The 26,242-nt window shown below is 42.1% G+C and overlaps 1 pseudogene; it reads left to right on the top strand.

Annotated features, from left to right (window-relative positions):
* Nucleotides 1-15,867: 15,867 nt before the first annotated feature.
* Nucleotides 15,868-25,160, top strand: LOC147416670 (uncharacterized; annotated as a pseudogene).
* Nucleotides 25,161-26,242: the final 1,082 nt, after the last annotated feature.

Below are 26,242 nucleotides of genomic sequence, written 5' to 3'. Positions count from 1 at the left end.
AAAACAGTATGTGTATGCGATTTGCATGTAAGAGAAATTGCTACAAATTTTATTTGAGCATTGATTCTTGTTAATTGTGGTTGTTTTGTGTTAAGAAGAATATGATTAGTGTTTTGTGTGGCGTTTATTGCTAATCAATCTAATCGTTGATTACGTTTTCCTGTTGATGACACCCTGAACTTCATCTCAATTTTTCGGGGTGTTCTGCTCAAAATTTGGAGAAACGGAAAAAGCGCAGTGGAGCATAGCGCAATGGCACTTTGCATCCAAAACTTGTTCGTCTCCTCGAGCTCTTCGATTTGAGTTCTAGGTTTGCGTCAATCGGAGTTCGTAGCATAAAGTTATTCTGTTTTTACTACAATTGAGCTTGACACAGCTTTCTTCGTCCTACTTCTTCGTGAAGCGTCCGCGATCGTTTTTCTTATTTTGGCATTAAATTTTTCGAGAAGATTTAGCTTTTTGCTATTCGTATTGTGGTCGTCAATCTTGCGTCTCACGCCACTCTATTTTGAGGACTCTTTTATTATTAACGTCTCCTTTACCCTACCTTTTTTGGGTGACGTCTCTTACATCTTTGGACGTTCCTTGAGCATCCTTCTTACGTTTATCATTGATAGAACGCAGTCCTCATATCTCTCTCATTTGCAATTGCGGCCTTCACCATATATGGTGTGCAGATTTTGCGATCTTATCTTATACGTCTTCTCGCAACAAGATACGGCTATGAATATTCTCGTCAACGACTTTCCTTCTGGCCAGCGTTCTGTTCCTCCTTTCCAAGGTTAAGGTTTTCCAGGCTGGAAAGCAAAGATGTTGTTAATTCTTGAAGGCGATGAACTCTCCGATGTTGTTCTTGGAAATCGTGTTTGTTTGCCTCAGCCTGTTGATACGGATAATGATAACGTGCTTATCACTGAAGGACCTATATTTGAAGATTGTAATGTTGCCTATACTGATTGGCAACGACGTGATAAAGCAGCTCGTCGATATATTCTTTCTGCTCTTACTGATTCCCTTTTGCTTGATATGTATGAACTGCCTACTTCCCACGACGTATGGAAGTACCTTATTGCAAACTTTCAGAAGAAATCTGTCACAGAAATACTTTATTTAAGAGGGTTTCTTAACAAGTTACAATATGAAGTTGGTACTGCCATGACGGGACATATTGAATCTTTCAAATCTATTATTAATCAACTTGCTGCTGCCGGTGATCCTGTTCCACAAAAGCAAGAGAGAGAGAGAGAGAGAGAGAGAGAGAGAGAGAGAGAGAGAGAGAGAGAGAGAGAGAGAGAGAGAGAGAGAAATTCACATGGCACAACAAAAGAGCTATAGGAGATTATATTATGCATGGTGCACATATTCAAAAACTCAACCACAAAAATATGTTTGCATAATATATTCATGATAAGATGGATCAAAAGAAGACTTTCATTCCTCGAATACGTATTGTTCTTAAGGGTGTGGATTCAGGATACAATTTGCAGGTGGCATTGATAAGTATGATAACTCATGGACATGGAGAAATTCATTACCGACACTTTGTCTTGAAGGGTTAGTGGCTAGATTATCCAAATATTACAATTGGATCAATTGCTAATTGTTTACATAACCTAGAGAGGATAGATAAGCATCCTCTTGGGGATCTAGTAACAAATGGGCCGCCAAGGAGTAGTGTTTCACTACTACATGCTTTGAACTCAAGGGATGCTTTGGACTACCACAACTTGTGTGATGGAAAAGAGCCCATTGTGCAACCATCAGAAACTGCAGAAGAGGAATGAAGGTCAACATTTCAAAAGCTACCAGAGAACTTGTTACTACAACTAGATAATTGTGCAGGGGAAAACAAAAATCAATATTTATTCGACTATTTGTCAATGCTTGTTGCAAGAGGGGTTTACAAAACTATCCAACTAGGATTTTTGATGGTCGGGCATACACATGAGGACATAGATGCGATGTTCAGTAGGTTTTTAGAGAAGTAGAGAGTAACCCAAACATATATTGTGCTGGCGAAATAGCTCATCCTCATCTCCAGCTCCAATTCTGTTTACATAGGTCCCTGATTTCAAGCAATATCTTTGTGATGGAAAAGACATACTTGTTGGACATTCCAAACCACTTCAATTTAGGTTTTTTATGCAAGAGGAGACACCAATGATGCATTATAAAGCACATGTAGGTGTGTCAAGTTGGAGTGGAAGTATTCGTCTTTGGAAAATAGATACATAAGGCAAACCAATGTTACCACATGGAGATCCGCCTTTGATACCAATGATGAAGTATGTCAAGGCTTATGAAGAAGTGATTTCAGGGCTGAAGAAGAGATGACAGCTTTCTCTATACTGTGTGGTCTAATTAGCATACTATGCTATGAGTGAAAGTTAGCACAAACAAAAATGCACAATATACTAATTGAAGGTATGCTAATTAGCATACTATGTATGCTAATAAGCATACCTTTGCTCGTTTTAAGGAGAAGAGATACAGGTCTCTGCATCCTGTGTATGCTAATTAGCATATTGTTTATGCCAATTCACATTCTATGGGTATGCTAATTAGCATAGTTAACTGGCATAAACAATATGCTAATTAGCATAGGTTTGCTGGTTTCAAGGAGAAGGGATGGCAGCTTTGTGTATACTGTGTATGCTAATTAGCATACTATACTGACTGGAAGTTAGCACAAAAAAAAATGTACAGTATGCCAATTGAAGGTATACTAATTAGCATATTTTCTATGCCAATAGGCATAGACAGTATGCTAATTAGCATACCTTTTCTGGTTTTAAGGAGAAGAGATAACAACTCTCTGTATACTGTGTATGCTAATAAGCATATCATGTATGCTAATTAGCATATTGTATGCTGGTTTCAAGAAGGGATGGTAGCTTTCCATATACCGTGTATGCTAATTAGCATACTATGCTGTGAGTGGAAGTTAGCAAAAACAAAAATCCACAATATGCTAATTAGCATACCATGTATGATAATTAGCATATTGTTTATGCCAATTGGCATATACAGTATTTTGTTTGCATACCTTTGCTGGTTTCAAGGAGAAAACATGGCTACTATGGTATGCTGTGAATGGAAGTTAGCACAAACAAAAATGCTCATTATGCTAATTAGAATGTATTCTAATTAGCTTTTGTGAGTATGCTAATTAGCATACTATTTTGGCTGTGTTAGCATAAACTGTCTACTAACTAGCATAAACATTATGCTAATTAGCATACCTCTGCTGATTTCCAACGAGAATGTATACAAATTCAATGTTTACAAGACGCCAATAGTACACATAGTATTGTCTTCAAAAAAAGAATAGTACAGGATCTGATCATTACTATCTAAAGTGAATGTTGGAATAGTTACAAACATTGGAAACACAATTTACACATTTCCCTCATAATGTTACAAAACTGCAGAGAGCCTCCTACTCTGGACAAGATCGTGGTTTAGCGTGCTTATACACTCGCTTTTGCCCAGTGTCCGTTTGCTTCTTTGTTTGTTGAGCTTTTGGGTCTTGCTCTCTTTCTTCTTCTTGCTAAGCTTTTGGTTCTTGCAACTCTCTTTCTTCTTCTTCTTGTTGCTGCTTCTCTAATTTGTCCCTTTGTAGCCTCTCTCCCTTATGTCTTTCAGCTTCTTCATCAGCCTCCCTTTTGTCTCATACGGATGGCTTCATTACATTGGGCCTCGTTGCAACCGTGCATTTTTTATTCCAGCTTCCTGATCACTTGTTGTGAAAAAAAATCTGGGGCAGTATCAAACGCATTTTCAGCTGTATATGCTACACGATTCTCTGATTGTTGCAGCCATAGGAATAGCCAACTGCTAAAAGTATCTATCAAGAAGTTTTGCCATCGTTCTTTGGTATGGTCCTCTATCTTAGGAGTAACAAGCCAACTTCTTTCAGGGTTCTGGCACACTTTGTACATACTATCGTCAATAATTAGACTGTTTTGGGGCCCAAAGTCGTAGTTCTTCCGAAACAATCTCAAATCCTTCAAGAATACAGTCTTATTATATATCTGCCAAGGCTGGCCACTACAATGACTCTGTGTAAAAACACCTCTTAGCTTAGCCCACTGCTCTTTGAAGACGGTTTCTAAAATTGCATTCACTTTAGGTGCCATGCTAGTGCTCCATATATACATATGGAAGAATCAAAGGCACCAATCCAAAAATTTGTGGCTGTCTCTATGACAAAATACACATTAGGAAGAGGATGAGATCTAGGAGGGCCTCTTTATTTGCCATGATATTATGGAGGTGATTAACATTTTGACAAATAGGTGCATGCCATGTGTGTAAGAATGGTCAAAGGATGCACTTTCCCCCCCAAAAAGGTGAGGGGACAACTTTATGATTTTAGGCCTTCCATAACTCCTCCATACAATCTTTGATTTGAGCGAATATTATAGATCTATAATCTACACACCGAGCTCTTTCCATAGATATGTTACTTGATATAGTTTTGCCCGTTAGATTTTAAATTTCATTTTGGGGGGAAAATTTGAATTCAAATAAACTAGCCGTTTTGCCTGTCTGAATTCAACAGCTCTCCGGCCTTTGAATGATTTCTTAATACTAGAGCTTTGACTTCCTTAAACTACCAAATAAAGAGGCCCTCTTAGACCCCATTCACTTCCTAATGTTACCTTCTAACTTGCACATTGTACTTTATCATTTCCTCTCCATGTTTAGGGTGAATTTCACCGTGCATTGGATCTACAACTTGAACAAGTAGGCCATTTAAATCAAGAACCAAAGTGCGCCCCTCGTCTGGCAATGGCTTTGGCATGCATATTGGGTCTCGCAGTGCATACCACTCAACAAAAATAACTTCCCCCGAGTGATGAACATAACTGAAATACTCATTCATTTTCGTTAAGCATTTAAGATAGCTAGCGAGGCGCTTCTCAATCTCGACTTTTTCTTTTTGTAGCTGTCTAGCCTTGGCAATACGCCACTTTCGTATGGTTTTGCATGCAATGGCATAATTTAAATCATGCACGGAAACTAACTGCAATTTCTCTTGCCCTCTGACACAGAACTGGTATCGAATAAAGACATCATAAAGGACAAGCAAAAACTAATGAACTGTTGCACAGTAATATAATATGGAAAAGAGTTTTTCCATTATAAATATCTAGAGAGATACATGCCACAGGGTGTGGAGCTTGCTAACACTACATACCTTGGACACAAAAGGGAACAAATTCAACATAATTTCTTGCAAGCACGTGAGCGAATGGATTTCTTTTCACCTCTACTGTGTTCGTTTATGTCATCCAGTGTGCTCGGACGGGCATCACATTTCTTGTCCCCAGGTTCTTCCAGAATCTGTTCTAGGCCACCTTTTCTCTTTAATTTCACTTTGTTTACAAAACCCCGTAGGGGGCTGTCATCACCGGTCTCTTGCGCAGTCAGCTCACTCTCAGTCCTAAAACCTTCCTCATGAGCACTCCTACCTTCCTCTTGCACACTCCTAACTGTTTCCTCTGAGATGCTTGTTTGATTATTTGTAGGGGTCTTGGGTTTGGGATGAGTAATCATGATAAAAGCTTCATCATCATCATCTGTTTCTTTACCATCTGCAACAGCCTCATGCGTTGTCACCCCGGGGCAGTCACCTATCAAAAGACCCGTATATCACGTGCGTTCAAGAGGTAATTAATAATACCCCAATATACATACTATACTTACACTGTGAGCCTATTTAAAAAACCCCCACCCCCTCTGTATGTATACATTTTCATACATTTTGGTCTTTTAATAATCCTCTCCGGTTAACTCACGTGATATCATACACATTCTAAAAAGTGCTGGCCTCTGACTGCAGACCTACTTGCAGCTCGCAATTGCTTTCCTCCCTCTCTCTGACCTGTGGCCCCTGCGCTGTGCTTCCCTCCATGCTTCATGACTACACCACTACCTCAGCGTAACGACTAAGCTTAACTGCTAGAGATTTTAAAAAATTACGATTTATTTTTTCAAAGTCCAAGTATTACACTTTGTATAGTTCATGATGGTGGCCCACACACTTGAAAAAACATGATTGTCCTATCCATGTGTTATGCTTACAAGATGTGCTTGTTGCATATGTTAACTAGCACAAAAAGAGCGACACATTAACATGCTTTCACCCTTTTATGACTTTTAAAAGTTGGAAATAGGATGGGAATTTTGGTCGTTTCCTCCTGAAATCCCAATTCAGACATAATTTTACATGTTCTCAGGATAATAATATCCAAGTCTTCTTCAATGTAATAGAATTCCCCACCTTTGAGTCGGTTATTATCTACTTCAAAGATAAGTTTTTTGCAGAGGACAGATGCTGTGTTTGACTCTTTATTTAAACCCACAATGAACCATTTAGATTTAAGCTTGCAAAAGGCTAAGGAAAGATCAACAGTGAGCCATGTAGACTCAGTATGTAACCACTTTTGTGGAAGTTGTGAAACTAGTCTGGGAAAGACATCCACCAATGTTTTGTTCAATTCAAGTTGAATTGATAAATCCAATTGGATTTTACTGACCAAGTTGGACAGACATTCAGTAAGTGCTTTTAAAGAAATGTGCGGACTAAGTGGTTGAGGAGGTATGTGATTGAGGCCTTTGGAAAGGAGTCATCTTACAAAGCCATTCCCAATAATAGAGAGATCCGTGGTACATACATGCATTCCAAGCATGCCAAATTCCATTGTAAACCCATCCCATAAATGACAATCACAAGAGAAGGGTTTTCCTTTCCTAAGAAAGTAGTATAGATTTAGTAAATCTCCACCCTATCCTAACTTGGCTAAGTAGATCCAAATTACCAAAGGGAGAGAGAAAGCATTTCTTAAATATAAAGCGAGGTGAAAAGAATTCTAAAATTTTGTTGGCAAAGACACAATGAACAAAAATTTCGTGCCCACTTTCCTCATGAGATATAAGATGCACTCTGCCAACCCCATCACATAGTACCTGCATTTACAAATCTAGTAAGTGTTTGATAGGATAACCTCTGTCTCTCCCTCTAATCATGATTCTCGCTTTCCCTCTCCCTCCATAAGACTAAGCAGAAAAGGAGGCTAGAGTCATAAAATATGTGTATGAAGAAGTGGGGGATATGAGACAGTTGGGTCTTTAAAGAATTGGGGAATCCTCAGCATCCGTATTAGGTTTTAGCAAGCCAAGGAGAGTTTTAATACCAATATAGTTACCATAAGTAGTCAAAAGAAGCCAAGTTTTTTCTGTAGCAAGCTCTTTAAGTAGAGAGATCATAAGGGAGAAAAAGTGAATAAAAGCCTTATAAGTTAACAAAAGTTCCTTGGCCTGTCTCCAAGCCAAGAACAGAAAAGTGAGGGGTAGTGAACTGAAGGCATGTCAGGAAACATGAGATTCAAGTTGTTGAGGGCATACCATATAGAATGATCAGTCCAGATATGCATACCATATAGAATGATCAGTCCAGATATGCTTGATTCAGAGGAAGCCTTAGGGTCACTGTAAATGTTCCAAATAGACTTAGTGTAGTACTCAGAGTTACTTTTGGAGAACTCCATCAAGCCCTTGGTACATACATACAAACCAGTATTTGAGCCACATTTCTTTGCATCAAGAAACCGCATAGTGAAAGGGATTTAATAAGGTCACCTTTATCAAGAGACTGGACGCCTCTTAATACTTTGATTCATGCTTCTTCTATTGAAGATGCCAGAAGATTGGCATGAAAAACCGAAGGTGATGGTCCAGACCAAGGGATTTGATTTCAACTTGTTTGGATGGTAAGAAGGGAAAAACCCGTGAAACTTTAAGTACCATTTCCATAAGCAAGGTCTTGCTAAGAGAACACATATCTTTCTAAAAGGCTTTGACAGTATCTAGGGCCAAGGGGTCCCTGCAAAATAAGGTATTTGATAATGTTTGTACCGGAATGGAAGGAGATGAAACAAACCAAGGGGTGAGACCACATAATTTGCGTAAGTAATTGGTCAGTTCAGCACCTTCAAAAGAGAATTTGGATAACTCTCTTTTGTGAGCAAGTGTCAGAGTAGGAACTTTCTCTATGAATTTAGATAGATATGCTACCCCATCCTTAGAGTTGTTGACAAGTTAAGTGAGGGTATGGACACACTTATCAAACGACATGGTTGGAACCAAGAAGCTGGTTGGATCAGCAGAAGCTCCTACTATTAGTTCAGATGCCTAAGGATCATGAATGCATCTACGTACTTGAATCGAGGCTTTAGAAAGAGGCTTAGTAGGAATCTCTAACCCTTGAGATAGTGCTAAGTTTTGCATGGTAAAAAAAAGTGTTAATTAGAGAAATATCTGACTAATGGTAAGAACTGGTAGCCTCTCCAGCCTTCAACCAACCAGGAGAACCTATAAGGGTAGTGTGAAGAGAGCCCCATCCCACAAGGATCGGTCCAAGGTAAAACTACCTAGGACAGAAGTTGAGGGATAGAATATAGTAACTAGGTATTTGAATAGTATCAATACTACTCTTGGTGTTAGGCGTGTGTGTGTTCCAGTAACATATAGCATAAACACCAAATAATCCTTTCAAATTACAAAAGACACTAAAACATATTTGATGAGAAGGTGGTATAAGTCCCATTCATAGTACATAACAGACTTTATACACAAGTACAAGAGAAACAAGAGCCTGAAGATATATAAATCCGCCATCTTCAAGCCAAGGAACTTTGAAAACCATAGTTGAGAAGGTAACCCTCACCTGCACCCATGGAAACAACACAACTTTTAGTTAGCATTGGCATCGTATGCAGGTGATGCATGGGTATCCCACATGTTATAGATGTCACCCAACACTTGCTTTCAAAGATAAATAATAAGAAAGGTAAAGCTAATCATATATTCAGAGATGGTTTCATTTACAAGCGGGAAAACCATATGGAGCCCCTTGTGCTTTACAAGCTCTTGTGAGATAAGGCCGGAGACGAGTTTTATGAGGCAATTTAGCATTGAAGTGGGCCACATATACTTGTTTCTTGCCTTTATAGAGTTTGGCATTAATTACCGCTATTTTTTCTGGGTCAATGACAGTACTCACACGTGCAATCAATCTATACTTTGGAGTTACCTGTAACATAAAAAGACATTAGTAAATAAATCCTACACACCTTTAGTCAGAGTCGAAGACGAGATGTAAGGTAGTAAGTATAAGTGTTAATCCCCAAAATCATAATACATATAGATGGGATATACCATATTTCTTCATTTGTTCAAAAAGCAAGGGATGTGTGCCGCAAAGGCCCATAACATTGATGCAATAAGCAACCATTACGGCCTCATGAGCAGCCCATTTACAACCATATTTATCATAGTCCATGTTAACCCTCACGGCTCACGGACACCCCATCACCTACGACGGACGTGTATTATGTATTTGGTAGAGTCAAGTACCGGGCTTGTCGGCCCAATAGGAAAAGGGTAAGAGTGATCGCCGATGAGAGACACACTCTAACTGGGACACTCAAGGGATTAGTTGGCTAAGCATGGGCGCCCAAGTGTGAATGGGGTGAGCTCATATAAAAGCCAACTAAACCTAAAATTTACTCATTCTCTCATTTGTGCAATAGAAGAGTGCTCTTGCTCCATCTCCATCTCCATCTTCTTCTTCTTCACCTCCTTGTGTGCGTGTGTATGTGTGTGTGTGTGTGTGTGAGAGAGAGAGAGAGAGAGAGAGAGAGAGAGAGAGGGAGAGTGTGTGTGCGATCGAGCATTACGAAGGCACGACAGCGGCGAAGCGGTTGAGCGCAGCACGACTGCAGCTTCTTCTTCATCGCAGCGAGGAATCCACCCCGAAGGCGAGCATAGAGCAGTGAGTGACACACCCTTTGCTCTCTTGAGCTTGCTAGATTAGTCTTGTTGTGTGCTTGGAGCCATTTGTGGCTCGCACACGGTGTATCGGCAAGTCCCTTGCTTCGACAGTGCGACAAGGAGCACACATTTTTGGCGCCGCTGCCGGGGAATTGCCCTGCACTAAGCCCAAGAGGCACTTTGTGCTTCTCCTATGAGTTGTTTGTAGTAGAAAAGAAGAGGAAGAGGAAGAAGAATGAGTTGTTTTTCTGCAAGTTGTTAATTTCTGTGTTGTCTGCAAGTTCTGTGATTTCTGCATAATGTTGTGTTTTCTGTTTGCACACAGCCGTTGCACAATTAGTAGTCGTTAGCTTGTTTGTAGTGAATGAATAAGCAGGAAGGCAGTTAGCAATTTCTGCTTGCACACAGTCTGTACACAGTTTTCTGTCAAGGTTTGCCTGCACACAGTCTTTGCAGTAAGGTAGTGAGAGAGGAAGTAGGTGGACAATTAGCTTACTGTCCGCAAGCAGTTAGGAGAGTGGTTAACAGATTAGTTAGTGGTTAGCAGCACTGTTAGGAAACAGATAAGGTAGTGAGCTGTCTGTGAGTTGTTGACTAGGAGGTTAGGTGGGTGACAGTGTGTGTGGCCAAGAAAGGGTCACCTAAACTGCGCGCGATCATCGCCAAAAAAAAAAAAAAAAAAAAAACCTTTTTAAAAAAAAAACAATTTTTTTACTGGGGGGCTACACTAAAATTTTGATCGGGATCGCGATCATTTGCCCAAGCCCAAGCCCAAGCCCAGGCCTCAATCCTCAGTCTTATGATATATACTAGACTCACTCTTATATATATACCCTACCCCCTCAAGAGGGAATGAGAGCATGTGAGGCAAGTCCTCCACTCTCCTCCCTTCTCTTCCCACTTGCACCCTTAGACTTTCTAATTCGGGCCTAGTTCCCTACTAGAAATTGACGGTTTTAGGTATTCCGAGGGCATAAAGTGACCAAACGGAGGTCTGTAAAGCACGGCACGTCCCTCTGACCGAGACGCTCGTTTTGAGCTATCATACGTTCTATTCTATAGCTGGGTCAGAAAAAAAGGACCAAAAATCAAAAAATAAGAAAAGACTTGGGTTGCAAAACACCCAAAATTACTAGGTGAGCAGCCTTCACGGGCCCTCAGTGACACTTCTAGGGGATCCAAGTCATATGAACCTACGCTCTGGACGAGTGTTAGAGCACGAGCATATTGGTAGTGCCTCCATTTACGCGGCACCCATTATTCCTCCACCCTAGGTTCTGGACCTTCGGCCGGGACTCAAGGTAGCGCGACCCAAGATCCTCATATCGCGTCTAGTGATTCTTCCTCTGACTACGAAGTCATGGAGGGGTATCCTACACCAAACCCTGATAGTTCAAGTCAAGACATGCATGCCATGGGCCCACGGACCGGGTCCAGCGTGTTTAGCCGCTTAAAAGAGACCCTTAGTAGAGCTACTCGCTCTGAACATGCGGTAAATGAAATAAATGAAGGGAGTGGGGAAATAAATTCGTCATTCATGCCTAAAATGGACCCTATGATTCTTGAGAGTGTGCATGTGAATGTTCCATCCACTGCATCTCCTGATCCTTTAGGACTATCTCCCTCTGAGGTTTTACTACCCGATGGTAGGAGTCTTGCCGAAGTACAAGAGATCGAACGCTATATGCAAGCAACAAGGGAGAGGGAAATTGAGAACCTACGAAGACTAGAACAAAGTCAAGCCCTGAAAGTAAAGGCTCCTATGACAACAATCATGCCAGCCGAGCAACCGAGTGCTTCCAAGGTAGCAGTCACGGAGGGGCAAGCTATGGGGAGCAATAATGCTTCCACTTCAAGGGAAACCTCCAGCACGCCGGGCCTAGATGGGATATTCCTAAACGAAAATTGGGAGTATGACCTACAAGCAGAAGATTTAACTGATCGGTACACAGGACACACCTATCATGTGGGTTGGTTAGATGTTCTACAATCCACATCGGGTGCTACTAGCATAGATGAGCAACAACAGAAAGTCTGTGATGTCCTCCATAGGATTGTCGAGTTAGAAAGACAGAACACAGGGATCAACATGCCTTCAACAGGCCTAATGAGATTCTTGGATACAGGAAAGGCCAACCAACCAACCCTGTCACAAATGGAGACTCCCTCAGTGAGCCCCATTGATCCTCCATATGTTGTTTCGCCAGGAGCCTCAGTACAATCTGAGCCCACAAGTGGCAGCTTTACCTTCCCAGATCTAGCTCATCTTTCTCTTAATGACACTACGGCTACCATGCATATCCCAGTGGTGAGCATGACAAGAAGTACACCATGGAGTTCATTTGTTAATATTGCGCCGATGCCTAGTAGCACAGTGCCCCCAACTATACCTACATGTATGTATCAATCATGTGCACCTGTCGTACCTCAGCCTCATGTAGCTCCTACACCTCCGATTATTCCAAGAGCTTACAATCCACAATGGAATTATCCAAGCTCTTATACAAGTGGGGCCATGCCATTTAATAATAACATGCCATATCAGGCACCCCCTATGCCTAGGGCCACGCCTGTAAACTTTGGACCACCGTCTGGTACACCACCATACGAAATTTGGGACCCAAGAGCCGCACGTATGTCAAGGCCAAGGCCAACTCCCATCTCACATGTGGTTCCAGGAGCACATACACCCATTATACCTACTCAAATAGGAGATTTGGCAGCATTTGCTCAAACTATCGGTCGCTCTATTGCGGAAAACATGCGTAGTGCACCTGATAGAGAGCCTAGGAGCAAGGCAGTTCAAGTAGCTAAGCTCACACAGAAATTCAATGGAGACGGAGATGCTAGAAAGCATATGGAAGTCTTTGAACATGTGTGCAATTCCTTGGAAGAGCACAATGAGCTACATAAGTGTAAGGCTTTGAGTTTGACCCTAAGCGGAAAGGCTAGAGATTGGTATAGAACCTTAAGAGTAGAAGAAAAAACGATCTACTCTACTCTTAGGAGAATGTTCTTAAAACAATACATACGAGAGGGAGTACTTTGGGGTGTAGCCTCTCAGCTCCAGAAAGCCCAACGAGAAGAAGGTAAATCTGTGAGAGACTTTATTAGTCTCCTAAAAAAATTGAATTCTCGATGCAATCCAAACGAGTGATTCAACAACAACCAATTGCTCGATAGATTCATTAGGGGACTACGACATGAAAGTATCTATAATGGCCTAGTCATTAGAGGTATCACTACTTGGGAAGCAGTCACCATGAATGCAATCCAATTGGAGGATAATTTAATGATTGCAGGAGAAAGAGTGTCTGCCGAGCCGAAGTCTAGTAGCTCGCAAGCATCAGGGCATGAGCCAAAGAAGATAAAGCCAATCGTGAAAGAGCAAACGATATCTGAGATGACTTTGGAAGATCTCACAAAGGCCATCCAAGAAAGCCTTAGGGGTAATCGTGCTCCACAAAACACTCATATGTATCCAAGAAGGGAGCAACAATGGTGCTCAATTTTCTTGGGCCCACATACTACGAGTGAATGCCCTACTTTCAGAGTAAAGTTTGACGGGACTTGTAACGCGTGTGGTAGGTATGGACATCAAGCAAAGGATTTCCTAATGCTTAAACGCATCATGGAAAATAGACCTCCTATAGCTTGGGCAGACTCACCTCGAGTTCCTGCATTGATGCCTACCCCACCCATGGAGCAACAATTTCCATTACAACACATGGTCCCTAGAACCCAAAATGTGGTCCAAACCACACCGTTGCCACCTCCAGTGCTAGGACCGCAACCCCCTCATCCAAGAGCTACACCTATGAACCAAATAGGTTGCGAGTCATCTAGTACTTATGTAGATTGCGAAGAGGACATAGACTCTAGTATCACCTATGGAGTCGACATGCTTGAGGAGTGTCCCATGTACTATATGGAAGACCATTGGGGACAAATCAAACCGGTATATCAAGCTACTGCGCTAGCAGCAAGAGGCCAAACCAGTAATAGTTTTGCCAGGAGACCACCTCTTCAGTGCTACGAATGTGGTGGACCACATCGAGTAGCTGAGTGCCCCATTAGAATACAAAAGAATGCTGCACTAATGCAAACAAGTCAAGGGAGTGCATTGGCAATGCCAATACTCACTTGTAATCGTTGTGGCATAGATCATTTGATCGCACAGTGTCCTAACAATTCAAACGCACCGAAAATCACACCATTGAACATAGTAGAGATTGTTGATGGGACACCACCAACTATAAACATAGCACCAGTGAATGCACTCACACGGTCGATGCTCCAAATGCAAAATTACATCCTCAAAGAGAGAGATGCTGCATCCATTGGCCGAGCGAGAAAGAAGAAAACACGAAGAAAGAAATCCCTTGATTCTTCTAGCTCAAAACGTAGTTCAAAGACTAACATAGGGACAGGAGAGGATCCCGTGTATATGAATGACCCTGACGATGACTCAAATTCGATAGAGACCACGGAGACCAAAAGTGTTACTACAAAGGAAAAAGCCAGTGAGGAGGATCACGAGAGGGAATTACGACGAACACCAAAAGAGTATTCAAAGTTAAACTACCCAGTTGCGAACCCCCAAGATAAGCCACGAGAGACAAAAAATGAGGATTGCAAGAGAAAGATTGGAACCTATCCAAACCCAACAGTGGAAATTGAACGAGTCCAACAACTGAGGGGTTTGGTGGAAGAAACTCAACGAACATTAGAACCTGAACCTGAACATATCCAGATGTCGGACAAAGTGTTTCCCACACAAGTTCAACCTCACAAGAACTACAGGCTGTTAGCTATACCCAGTATCATTCGGGAAGAGAGTGACGGTAGGACATCTGAAAGTGGACACACACCTTCCTACTAGAGAGAATGTTTGGTGAGGGAATGCCCGACCCCCTTGAGGAAGTGGAGATTCCATCTTCACCATTCTCTTGTCAGGGTCCTACGTCCCACAAGATGCCATTAAATGTTGCCAAATTGATGGATTTCATGTCTTCAGAAGTTAGAACCACTATCATGTCCAAACTATATAAAGACCCCGAGCTAGTCTCGGCTCTTCGAGCCTTCCTCAATGGAGAATTAGAGGCCGGATTACCACAGTTTTCACATATGAACAAACCTGACTCGGTAATGAATGATGAGGAACATTTAGAACCACCATCTGACCTAGCGGGACATGAATCTGTAATTGAAGTACCCGTTAACAAGTTGGGGCAATACTTTGAAGGTGATGAATCTAATGCTACTCTACCAATCATTACTAAAGTATTAACTATAAAGGGAGTCCTTGACGGTGGTGCAGGAGTCAGCATGGTGACAAAGAGTTTTTGGGAGTCTATGGGGCGACCTCACCTTGAAGCCACAAGCGTAGTGGTAAAAATGGCTAATGGATCTATTGTTACGCCTATTGGAATGCTTAAGGATCTCAGGATCAAGGTCTTGGGACACAAGGTAAGGCAGACTTTCATTGTTATGGATTTTTCAAAGCATCCTATGTCATTTGAGATGATCTTAGGGAGTCCATTCATGAGGGAAGCAAAAATGGTGCATGACTGGTCCAAAAACCACGTCTACTTACAGTTCCAAGACTCTGTCATTCGAGTTGATCTTTTAAGTGGTCGAACGCATCCTCTAGGAAATAAATTCATCATTGATAATCGATCAGACACAACAATTCACTCAGCTCCATTACAGTATTGTTACACGTGTAACGAAGACACGGATATTGGGGAGTACTCTCCTTATATGGATATCCTACCCGGAATGGCTGAGTCAGACAATGTCGACTGGGTACACCTAGCGGCAACTATAGATACATGGGGAGCTAGAGGAACAACCTCGGTAACACAAGATGGGGAAGAGATACCACACATTGCACCAGTAAACATGTTAGGTGTAGCGCATGTAACATCCGATGATAAGAGAGAGGCACGCCTACCTGAGAGTGAAACCGATGATTCCTCAAAGGCTTCAGGCCAATACACATCAGAAACGGAATCTCAGGGAGAAATGGATTCAGAACCTGAGGAAACATCGAGTGAGCCAAGTATAGAAACTGAACACTCAAGGTCTAGTACGACCATCTATGGTAATTTATATGAGAGTGAAGAAGATACAAGCGAAGACCTATCAAGCGATTCGAGTTCAAACATTTACCAAAATCAAAACCTTAACAAGAAACAAAGGTCATATAAGAGACGACGATATCGAGCAAATGTGAGAGCTAAGATAAACAAGGAAAGATCTACTGCAGAATGGCTTAGCTATCTAGGGGCATGTGATGCTCATCGAACGCTAGTAGACAATTGGGGTGAACATCTCTAGAGTGTCATGTGGTGCAGCCCGCGACCCATTGACCTCACTCAATTGGAGGTTACAGAGCCGAAATTGAGTCGAACTATAAGAAGACGTCAAAACCGAGAGTTAGCACGACAACAAAAGGAGGTAGAACTAAAAGAAAGATCTCCGTCGGGACAAGAGCCCGTTGACTTACATACGGCTCCTGAATATTTTAAATCTTATACCACGGGGGAGCGAAAGGTTGTGTATGCCAAGGCCCAACGAATACCTACCAATGAAAGCAGTGGCGTCTATGATGGTCCAGCGGTAGTTAAAGAGATAGAATTAGCAGAACTAGGTGAGGAGTCTAAAACAGTCTTTATTGCTCAAGACCTTACCGAAACTAAAGAGGCTGTACTTAAGGAGCTTCTCAAGGAATACAAGGATATCTTTGCTTGGACATATCATGACATGAAGGGCGTTCCACCTTCTGTGGTACAACATACAATTCCCATGATCAACACTGCTAAACCTGTCCAGCAACGACCCTATCCAATGAATCCTAAGTACGCCAAAATTGTACAAGAGGAGATTGAAAAACTTATCCAATGTGGATTCCTATAGCCTATTGAGCACTCAGAATGGGTTTCTCCAATAGTCATTGTGCCAAAAAAGAATGGGAAACTAAGAGTGTGCGTGGACCTCAAGAAAGTTAATGCAGCCACTAGGAGAGATCATTATCCCTTGCCATATTCAGAACATGTGCTTGAAAGAGTTGCGGGCAAGGAGGCTTATAGCTTTTTAGATGGGTACTCTGGTTACAATCAAATCACAATTGCATTAGAGGACCAAGCTAAAACTGCTTTTATCATAGAGTTTGGAGTGTTTGCATTTCGTGTTATGGCCTTTGGCTTAACGAATGCCCCTGCTACATTCCAACGATTAATAAACACTGCGTTTAAAGAATTTCTAAGGGAGTTTTGTGAAGCTTTCCTAGACGACCTTTGTGTTTATTCTTCTTGGGAGAAGCATTTGTTATATCTACGAAAAATATTTGAAAGGTGCAGATTTTATCGCATCTCATTGAACCCTTTCAAATGCCAATTTTGGGTTAAGCATGGAGTCATTCTAGGGCATATAGTGTCCAAGAACGGGATATCCACAGATGAGAGTAAGATTAAAGCCATTGCCGATTTGCCACCACCTATGAACTATAAAGGAGTTCAAAGATTTATGGGCCATGTTGGTTATTATCGAAGATTTATTTTAAACTTTGCCGAGATAGCGCGTCCATTGTACAAGCTTCTTATCGAGTTTCACTGGACGGAAGAATGTCATCAATCTTATGAGTTATTAAAGAAGGCCCTAACAAGTGCTCCAATCCTGCGAGCACCTGATTGGAATGTACCTTTTCATGTGCATATTGATGCATCAAATTTTGCTATTGGGTGTGTTCTAACTCAACCAGGAGAACATAAATTGGACTACCCTATTAGCTTTGCAAGTCGCCAATTAAATGATGCCGAGATGAACTACACTACTACAGAGCGCGAAGGTCTAGCTATGCTACCAAGTTTGTGTTTTATGTTGATCATCAAGCATTGCTATATTTGGTAAACAAGCCGTGTTCCACAGGTCGAATTACACGATGGTTGTTAATTCTTCTTGAGTTTGACTTCACCGTTGTTGTGAGGCCTGGGAGGAAACATGTCATGACAGATCATTTATCTCGTATCCCTAATGGCGAAGCTCCTACGGGGGTTGATGATGAATTGCCTGATACTCCTTTGTTCATTGTTGAGACAATGCCTGAATGGAGTGAAAAGATTGTTAACTTCTTAGTTAATGGTTTTCCACCCAAAGAACTGCGAAAAGATATAGCTCAAAAATTAATCAAGGAATGTGAACCCTATTGCTTACTGGCTGGAACTCTCTATAAGAGAGGAAAAGATGATGTTCTTAGACGCTGTGCCCACGAGGATGAGTATTTATATATTCTACAAGAGGCACACATGGGCGTAGCTGGTGGTCACTTTTCAGGAAACTTGACTGCCCGAAAGATCTTACAGTCAGGCTATTGGTGGCCCACTTGTTTAAGGATGCATCACTTTTTGCAAAGGGATGTGATGAATCCAACGCTTCAACAAGCCACAAAGAAGGGATAGGATGCCTCTACATCCCATCAAGGTAACCCAACCATTTGAAAAGTGGGGCTTAGACTTTGTAGGACCGATTAGTCCGGCTGCACGTAACACGCAATCACGATATATCATTGTGGCTACTGACTATGTAACCAAATGGGCTGAAGCAAAAGCAACACGAAAGACGGATGCAAAAACAACAGCTAAGTTCCTCTTTGAGAACATTATCACACGTTTTGGATGGCCCTTTGAACTTGTAAGTGACAATGGAACTCATTTTATAAATGAAGTAATAAAAGAACTTACATCAAACTTCATGATATCTCACCACAAGTCTACACCCTATTATCCCCAAGCCAATGGCCAAGCTGAGAGTACCAACAAAACTCTCATCTCCATTTTGACAAAGACAGTCGAGGCTCATCGCACTGATTGGGACCTAAAGCTTACATCAGCTTTATGGGCTTATTGTACTGCGTATAAAGTTGCTATTAATTGCACACCGTTTAAGATGGTGTATGGCCAAGAAGCAGTTATGCCATGGGAGTTTGTCATTCCTAGTCTTCGAGTAGCTTCTCAAGAAGGTTGGGATGGTAACCCCTTAGTGGAGCGGTTATATATCCTAGAAAGGCTAGATGAAGAGAGGCAATTAGCTGTGCGAAATGCTCTAGTGGAGAAGGATAGGAGAAAGAAGTGGTTTGATAGCCATTTAAAGGATAAAGACATCAAAGTTGGTGATAAAGTTCTTATGTACGGGGTACGTAATGAAAAGAAGAAATTGAAATACGCTGGTAAGGGACCATATCGAGTGTGTGAAATTACCCCGCAAGGTACCATTCGTGTGGAGACTCTAGATGGAGTTGAAACCATTGGATTCCTTAATGGGAGTAAATTCAAAAGATATTATGATCCTTTAAGCCAGGAAGAGTTGCAAGCCATCCATCAAAAGAAGGCTGCCAAGGAACAAGCAGAGCTTTAAAAAATCCAAGCAAGAGTTGAGGCTCGAGAACAACAACAACGTCTTAGACGCCAACGAGAGGCTAATCTGGGAATCACGCAAGAATTTTTCGAGGACACAGATGACGACTCATTAGAATTTGAGCCACCCCTACGATACCCAATTGAGCTAAATAGCCCCTATGGGAAAGTACTATACAATGCCTTATTAGATACGGGAGCTAAACACAATTTGTTATCCTATGGAGTTTGGTGTCAATTAGGGAAACCGACACTATCCCCGAGTACGATGCAAGTCAAGGGCATTAATAAAAAGAAAACTTCTATTCTTGGAGTCCTTCAGACCCTTGTTGTCTATGACAATGGAAGCATAGTGCAGAGGTTTCTAGTCATGCCCGCGGGAGCTATGGAAGGCAACGTAAACCTGGGACGCACGTGGATGTTGGCAACCAAATGCACTATTGATTGGGATATTGTTAGTGTCACGACGCGACCACCGACTCTTACCCCTATCATTCAAGCAAAGTCACCTACGTTGCAAACTCTAGCAAAGTTGAAGGGTAGCCAACATTCACAAGCCAAGGTGGTTAACTCGTCTTTGCTGGCTACCCATGAATCTAGCACTTCAACACTTGTAGTTGCAGCAAGCAGTAATATTGCAAGTACTCAACCTGCACGACCTAAAAGTACATATCAATGGGTCCCCAAGGCCTTACTTCCAACTACCTCAACCCTCCCATCCATTCCAAGAAAAAATTTCCTGGGAAAACCAAGAGCGCGCCCTAGGAGAGTCAAGACCAAATCACGATGGATTCCAAAACAACTATTAGAAGCCCAAGGCTACTATGATGGAAATGAGCAAATTTGGGTACCTAAACGTAAAATGTGTCCTTCCCTATCGACAACAAACCCATATGAGTCAAACAGTGTAATGCTAAAGCCAATGGCAGACCGTGGGAAGGGAAAGATCACAGAATTCTACACACCTAGTCCAGAGCTAGTTTGGGCTAAAAGGCAAAACCAATTTATTCCACCTAGCTCAGGAAGGGGGGAGTTCCATGAAGATTCTAGCTCCTCATGTAATACATCCATAGAGCTAAAATCTTCTACACAGCCTCCATCTATAGTAGTGGACCCCATGAAGCTACAAAAGAATCCACACCTCCCAGTGTTCAAGAATCACCTGATGGACCACTTCAAGTTCGATCCTGGGAGAGTACCTTACCACCCTTTCAACTTGACGAGGCACCTAGGGTAATAGAAAACTACTGGCAAAAATCCTCACCTATTACCAACTGGAACAATTGGTTTCAAAGGGTGACGACATCATTTCAAACGGTATGATCTACCCAAGGAAGGGGGGAGTGTTTGTGGACATCCATCATTCACTTGCTTCCCTCTCAACCTTTCTCCCTGACCTCTTAATCTCCGATCTTAGGGAATGTATATATAAAGCCTTATACTCGCAAACAGAATAAAAAAGTAAAAGAGCAAGAGCCATAACACAAATCATAAAAACAAATTATGCAGAAGAACACGACCCTTGTAATATTTGCACTCTAATCATCATCTATTTGCGTGTACAGATATGGCTAGTATGCTAGAGTCATCCACTCCTGCCTTGGGTGAGAGGTACCCTCGTTACTTTTCACAAATATTTCACATGGTCTTTCCAGTGCTTGCATGTGAATGGGATTTGATAGGTACGCTAGCATGTGAGAGGAATTTTGAGGAGTTAGAATGGCTGATACGTATTTTGACCACGTCTGATCCATACTTAGTAGAGAGCGGTTCTCCCATTGCACAAGCCTACCCTTTTGACCAAGATGACTATAGGCTTCTAGTGACCTTCTCAGTAAACATGGGCACCTATGATGAAGAAGAAAATTTACACGACTACACGGATGGCACATATGGTCTCATGGATGATGACTTTGTTTATCGCGACGACGAGGATAGGGGTTTAGCCTTAGGGTTTTCCCCCAACCTCTACAATATCCTATTCCCTTGACTCTCTAGGGGGAGTGCAAATAATTAGGTTAGGGTTCCTTATGTTTTTTGTTGTGTTCAATAAGTGTTGGTACCTTTTTCCACTAATGTGCCTCCTGGAGGTATTCCTTTTGTTTCCTAGTGTGTACAAGAGCGTGTTGCTATTGGTAGGATTTGGACCTTCAAGGAATCTTTATCTCGACTCACTCTTCAAATCAAGCGCGACCATCGACACTTGCAGGTGTTTCTTGTCCATTAGCATTGCCCCTTATCTTTTTTGCATCTATGATTGTCAGCTTTAATTGTGATTGGTAGCCTAATATTCACCGCATTTGCTTAGTATCAAACATTTAATTCAATGTATTTTTTTGTCATAATCACTTGTCTAGGTTTAAAAATCAAGCAGTCCGACTAAGCTAGTTTGACCAAGTTAGGTGTTAGAAATCTTCTCTTAATACCATGGGGAATGCCTTCCTAATAATTAATGGTTACTTAGGTTCTTAATCCAATTTAGGTAGCATTGTGTGAAATGTACTAGGGCTTTCTAGTGGGCTTGACCCTATTGACCTTTAGCTTAAGTATTATAAAGGGAGTTTACTAGTGTGATGAGCCTGGGGAGGTGTATCAGTGTTATATGACCCCCCAAAGTTACAAAATTAAAATGTTGAAAATGAACAAACAAAAAATCAAAGTGCCACACTGTAAAATCTTAAGCTGGAAGAGAAATCTCAGCTTGATTTGGTACTTCACTCACATGTATTGCCTATGGTACTAGAGCCCTAGAGGTTCCCAGTATGGGCGCTTTTACTTGAAAAGCAAAAAACCCTGCAAGGCATACAAAATAAGCACACACATCAAAATTGAATCACTGTGAAAAGACTTTGGGGGGTCAAAGAAAAAGTAATCAGTCAGGCGATGATTTCATGAGAAATTCCTTTTATGGTAGCTTAAGTACAAGGTCTTCTAGATATAGCCTCTAGTCAGCCCTCGAACATGAATACTTGGCTCTCGCGATTAAACAATTTAATTTACCATAGAAAATTAAGAAGCTTACCCATGGTATTAATATTCAATCTCTAGTGCCTTTCAACCGTCAAATTAGCGACCCCAGACTTGTTAATTTTTTACCTTTACATCTGTTTATGCATTTGATTACATTGCAATTTAATGTTCATTGCTAACAAATTGTTTGAAATTATTTTACCAATCAATTTGTCTACCTAAAACTGCATATGATTTTTAATCACTTATGAGAATGCAATTACTGTGCCAATGTTGTTTGATTTTGCAGTGACTGAAGAAGGCAAAGGACATTCATCTCAAATGCTCTTCCATCTCAAATGCTTCAACTCAATAGCTTCCGAGGACAGAATCTACATCAGGAAGGGGGGCATGTTAACCCTCACGGTTCACGGACACCCCATCACCTACGACGGACGTGTATTATGTATTTGGTAGAGTCAGGTACCGGGCTTATCGGACCAATAGGAAAAGGGTAAGAGTGATCGCCGATGAGAGGCGCACTCTAACTGGGACATTCAAGGGATTAGTTGGCTAAGCATGGGCGCCCAAGTGTGAATGGGGTGAGCTCATATAAAAGCCAACTAAACCTAAAATTCACTCATTCTCTCATTTGTGCAATAGAAGAGTGCTCTTGCTCCATCTCCATCTCCATCTTCTTCTTCTTCACCTCCTTGTGTGCGTGTGTATGTGTGTGTGTGTGTGTGTGTGTGTGTGTGTGTGTGAGAGAGAGAGAGAGAGAGAGGGAGTGTGTGTGCGCGATCGAGCATTACGAAGGCACGACGGTGGTGAAGCGGTTGAGTGTGGCACGACTGTAGCTTCTTCTTCATCGCGGCGAGGAATCCACCCCGAAGGCGAGCATAGAGCTGTGAGTGACACACCCTTTGCTCTCTTGAGCTTGCTAGATTAATCTTGTTGTGTGCTTGGAGCCATTTGTGGCTCGCACACGGTGTATTGACAAGTCCCTTGCTTCGACAGTGCGACAAGGAGCACACAGTCCATTACCCATCATAATCATATTCATAACCATATTCGGCCACAATCCATCATAAACTTGTTCACAACCATTCATTTGGCACATTTAAGAAGTTTTTCCCAAGATCCATATACACAACAACATGGACTCAAGAATGGTAAGCACGAGAACCAACCTAGAGGCACATCAACCATAGTATAACCGCCACGGCAACCTTACCAGAATATATAGACCCCTTGTCATATACCCCGGCAACCCCACTATATAGGGTCATTCAGTAGATTTTTAAGAAGAAATTCTATCATTACCCCCCCCCCCCCCCCCTTCTCGCTTTTTAAAACTGACTTTCAAGGTCACAGTTAACCAGTATTTAAAAGAAGATACAAACTTTCAATGTTTCTTTACATGCCGATGACAAATATGCATTGACAGATATACATAAACTCGAAAGGGAATTATAAAACAAAGCCGCAGACACCGAAAGGGTGCTCATACACATGCATATGATAAGTCACTTAAAAGCAATTCCTAACTCACAGGGTGAGTAAAAAAAGACAAGTGCCGTAAATACAAAACAGTTCGATAGAAGTTTCCCTTCATGTACCTCTATTGGCATATGCATGAGGAATATTACCATAGTACCAACAAGTGAATCACAACTCATCAAACAGTTCGGAAATCAGTTCATTTCAAAGCCATAAGTCACCTAAGATTGAGTCGGAGCAGCGAGCTCCACAATAGCCTGCTTATCCTTGCCCTGTGCCATAGATCCGACACTTAACAATATCCCTTTGCATGTAAAACCCTCACAGTCCTAATGTGCAGACAACTACTCATAAGTACACACACACACCACCAATTCTAAGTGAGCATGTAAAGCTCACCTTTTTATAGGGTTTGGAGCAAGTGGCCACCTGCCTTCAAGCCGTATGACGGGCCCGGCTTCAAGAGGTGGATGGTGCAACAGCGTCGCCTTGAGAGAGAGAGAGAGAGAGAGAGAGAGAGAGAGAGAGAGAGAGAGAGAGAGAGCGCTTAGAGCACTGAATCGCAGAACCGTCAGGAGGGAGCCACCTCATTAATAAGTAGAAGTAGACATCATTTACAGAGCCGGGTAACCCGCCCATAACCCATTTAACAACCAACTAAGGGTTAGGTACCATTAAGGTACCACCTAAAAAAATTTACCTAGTGAATTCAAACCGGTTATTCACCAAAGGTACCCCAAACCAACAGTCCCAAGAAAATAACAACAGGCTATAATTAGCCATATGTGTGTGTGTGTGTGTGTGTGTGTGTGTGTGTGTGTGTGTGTGTGTGTGTGTGTGTGAGAGAGAGAGAGAGAGAGAGAGAGAGAGAGAGAGAGTCTACTCAAGATTTGATGATAAAGAGACAAAGGGAAGGAGGGAATTTTTAATGGCATGAAAGCAATTGTTAATGTCATGGAAACAAATCAAAGAGATATCAAAGATCTACTCGATGAGTTTAGATCTCAAGATTTGATGGGTGTATGTGTGTGTGTGTGTGTGTGTGTGTGTGTGTTTTTTTGGGGGGGGGGGGGGGGAGAGAGAGAGAGAGAGAGAGAGAGAGAGAGAGAGAGAGAGAGAGATTTGTCATATTTTGGGAGTGATTACAAGGACTTTAATGCACCCTCCTTGCTTGCGTGCACTTCCACACACCCTTCCAAATGTGTGTGTGTGTGTGTAACCCAATGTCCCCCTATGCGGGTCACACACTTGTTGGTTTGGTTTGACCTTAATAATTCGAGGCAAAGAGAATGTCACTCACTCGTTGTATATGTACATAATTTACAAATGAACATTTAGAAAAGCGGTAGAGTGGACACGGGGAATGGAAATTTATGTCAATCGGCGCTTGAGATGAAGCCATGTGGGTATGAGAGGAAGCAAGCCGATGCAAGCGAGGAGGGGGGTGAAGATTAAGAGGAGTATGCGGGCGGAGGGCGTGGGGTAGCCAAGCTGCAGAACGGGCAGCAAGACGCAGAAGGGGAAGAAGATGCCGACCCAAAACATCGAGCTACCCCATGTTGCACAGTAGAACATATTGTTAGGAAATAAGACGTAGCTAAATAGATAATTGAGTAGATTACTTAATGGAGAGAGACAAATTTATATACACGAGATTATAGTGTAGAGAGAGAGAGAGAGAGAGAGTACACACGATATACGTGGTTCACCCAATGTGGGCTACGTCCACGGGAAAGCAGCCACTCAATGGCTTTGGTACTTCAAAACAAGAAGTAGTTTACAAAGGGATTATACCCTTAATGGAGCTCCCGCCTTGCTTCACTCTCACCACCTCACACTCACCTTGTTGCATCAACTTCACACTATGAAATGTGTGTAGAAATGGCCTCCTTTTATAGGCCAAAAGGGCTGCCCTCTCTTATGAGAGACAGCCATGTGTAGCCGCCCTTGTGCGAATAAGTCCAAATCGGACCCTCCAATCCGCCCATGTGTGGCCGCCCTTGAGAAGACAAGTCCGCTTTTGAATTCGGCCACCGGCCATTGACTTCCGACCACCGGCCACCGGCCATTGACTACCGGCCACCGGCCAACCGACCGGTTGTTTTCCGACCACTTTCCGACCGCCGTCCGGCCATAATATTCCGGCGAAAAGGAATATTCCGGCCTAAAAAAGTTGCCCCTGATTCTTGTCCGTGAAAATTTTGGTTTCCGGTGAGTGATTTTCCTTCACGCACGATGGCTTCTCCTCATAATGGGGGCCTTACAAATGTGCGCTTTTACCACAGAAAATTACAAGGGTAAATCAGGCTCCATACTTAACAATCTCCCACTTGGAGACTGATCTCCAAACCAAACCTGTGACTGCTTTCCATTCTGGCTTTTTTTATCCTTGAATGCCGATTGAAGATGAGCAAAAGCTCAACTTCTCCTTGTTGACCACCTTTGTAAACATGTCTGCAGGATTTTCACTTGTATGCACCTTTCCTAGCTTTAGTTGTCCCTCTTCCAAAAGAGTGCGTATGAAGTGATATCTCACT

This window comes from Adiantum capillus-veneris, unplaced genomic scaffold (assembly GCF_014529385.1).
Source record: "Adiantum capillus-veneris isolate H3 unplaced genomic scaffold, ASM1452938v2 Hic_scaffold_629, whole genome shotgun sequence".
Lineage (NCBI taxonomy): Eukaryota > Viridiplantae > Streptophyta > Polypodiopsida > Polypodiales > Pteridaceae > Adiantum > Adiantum capillus-veneris.
Note: the sequence above shows the minus strand (reverse complement) of the source record. Positions and strands in the feature narration are given on the sequence as shown.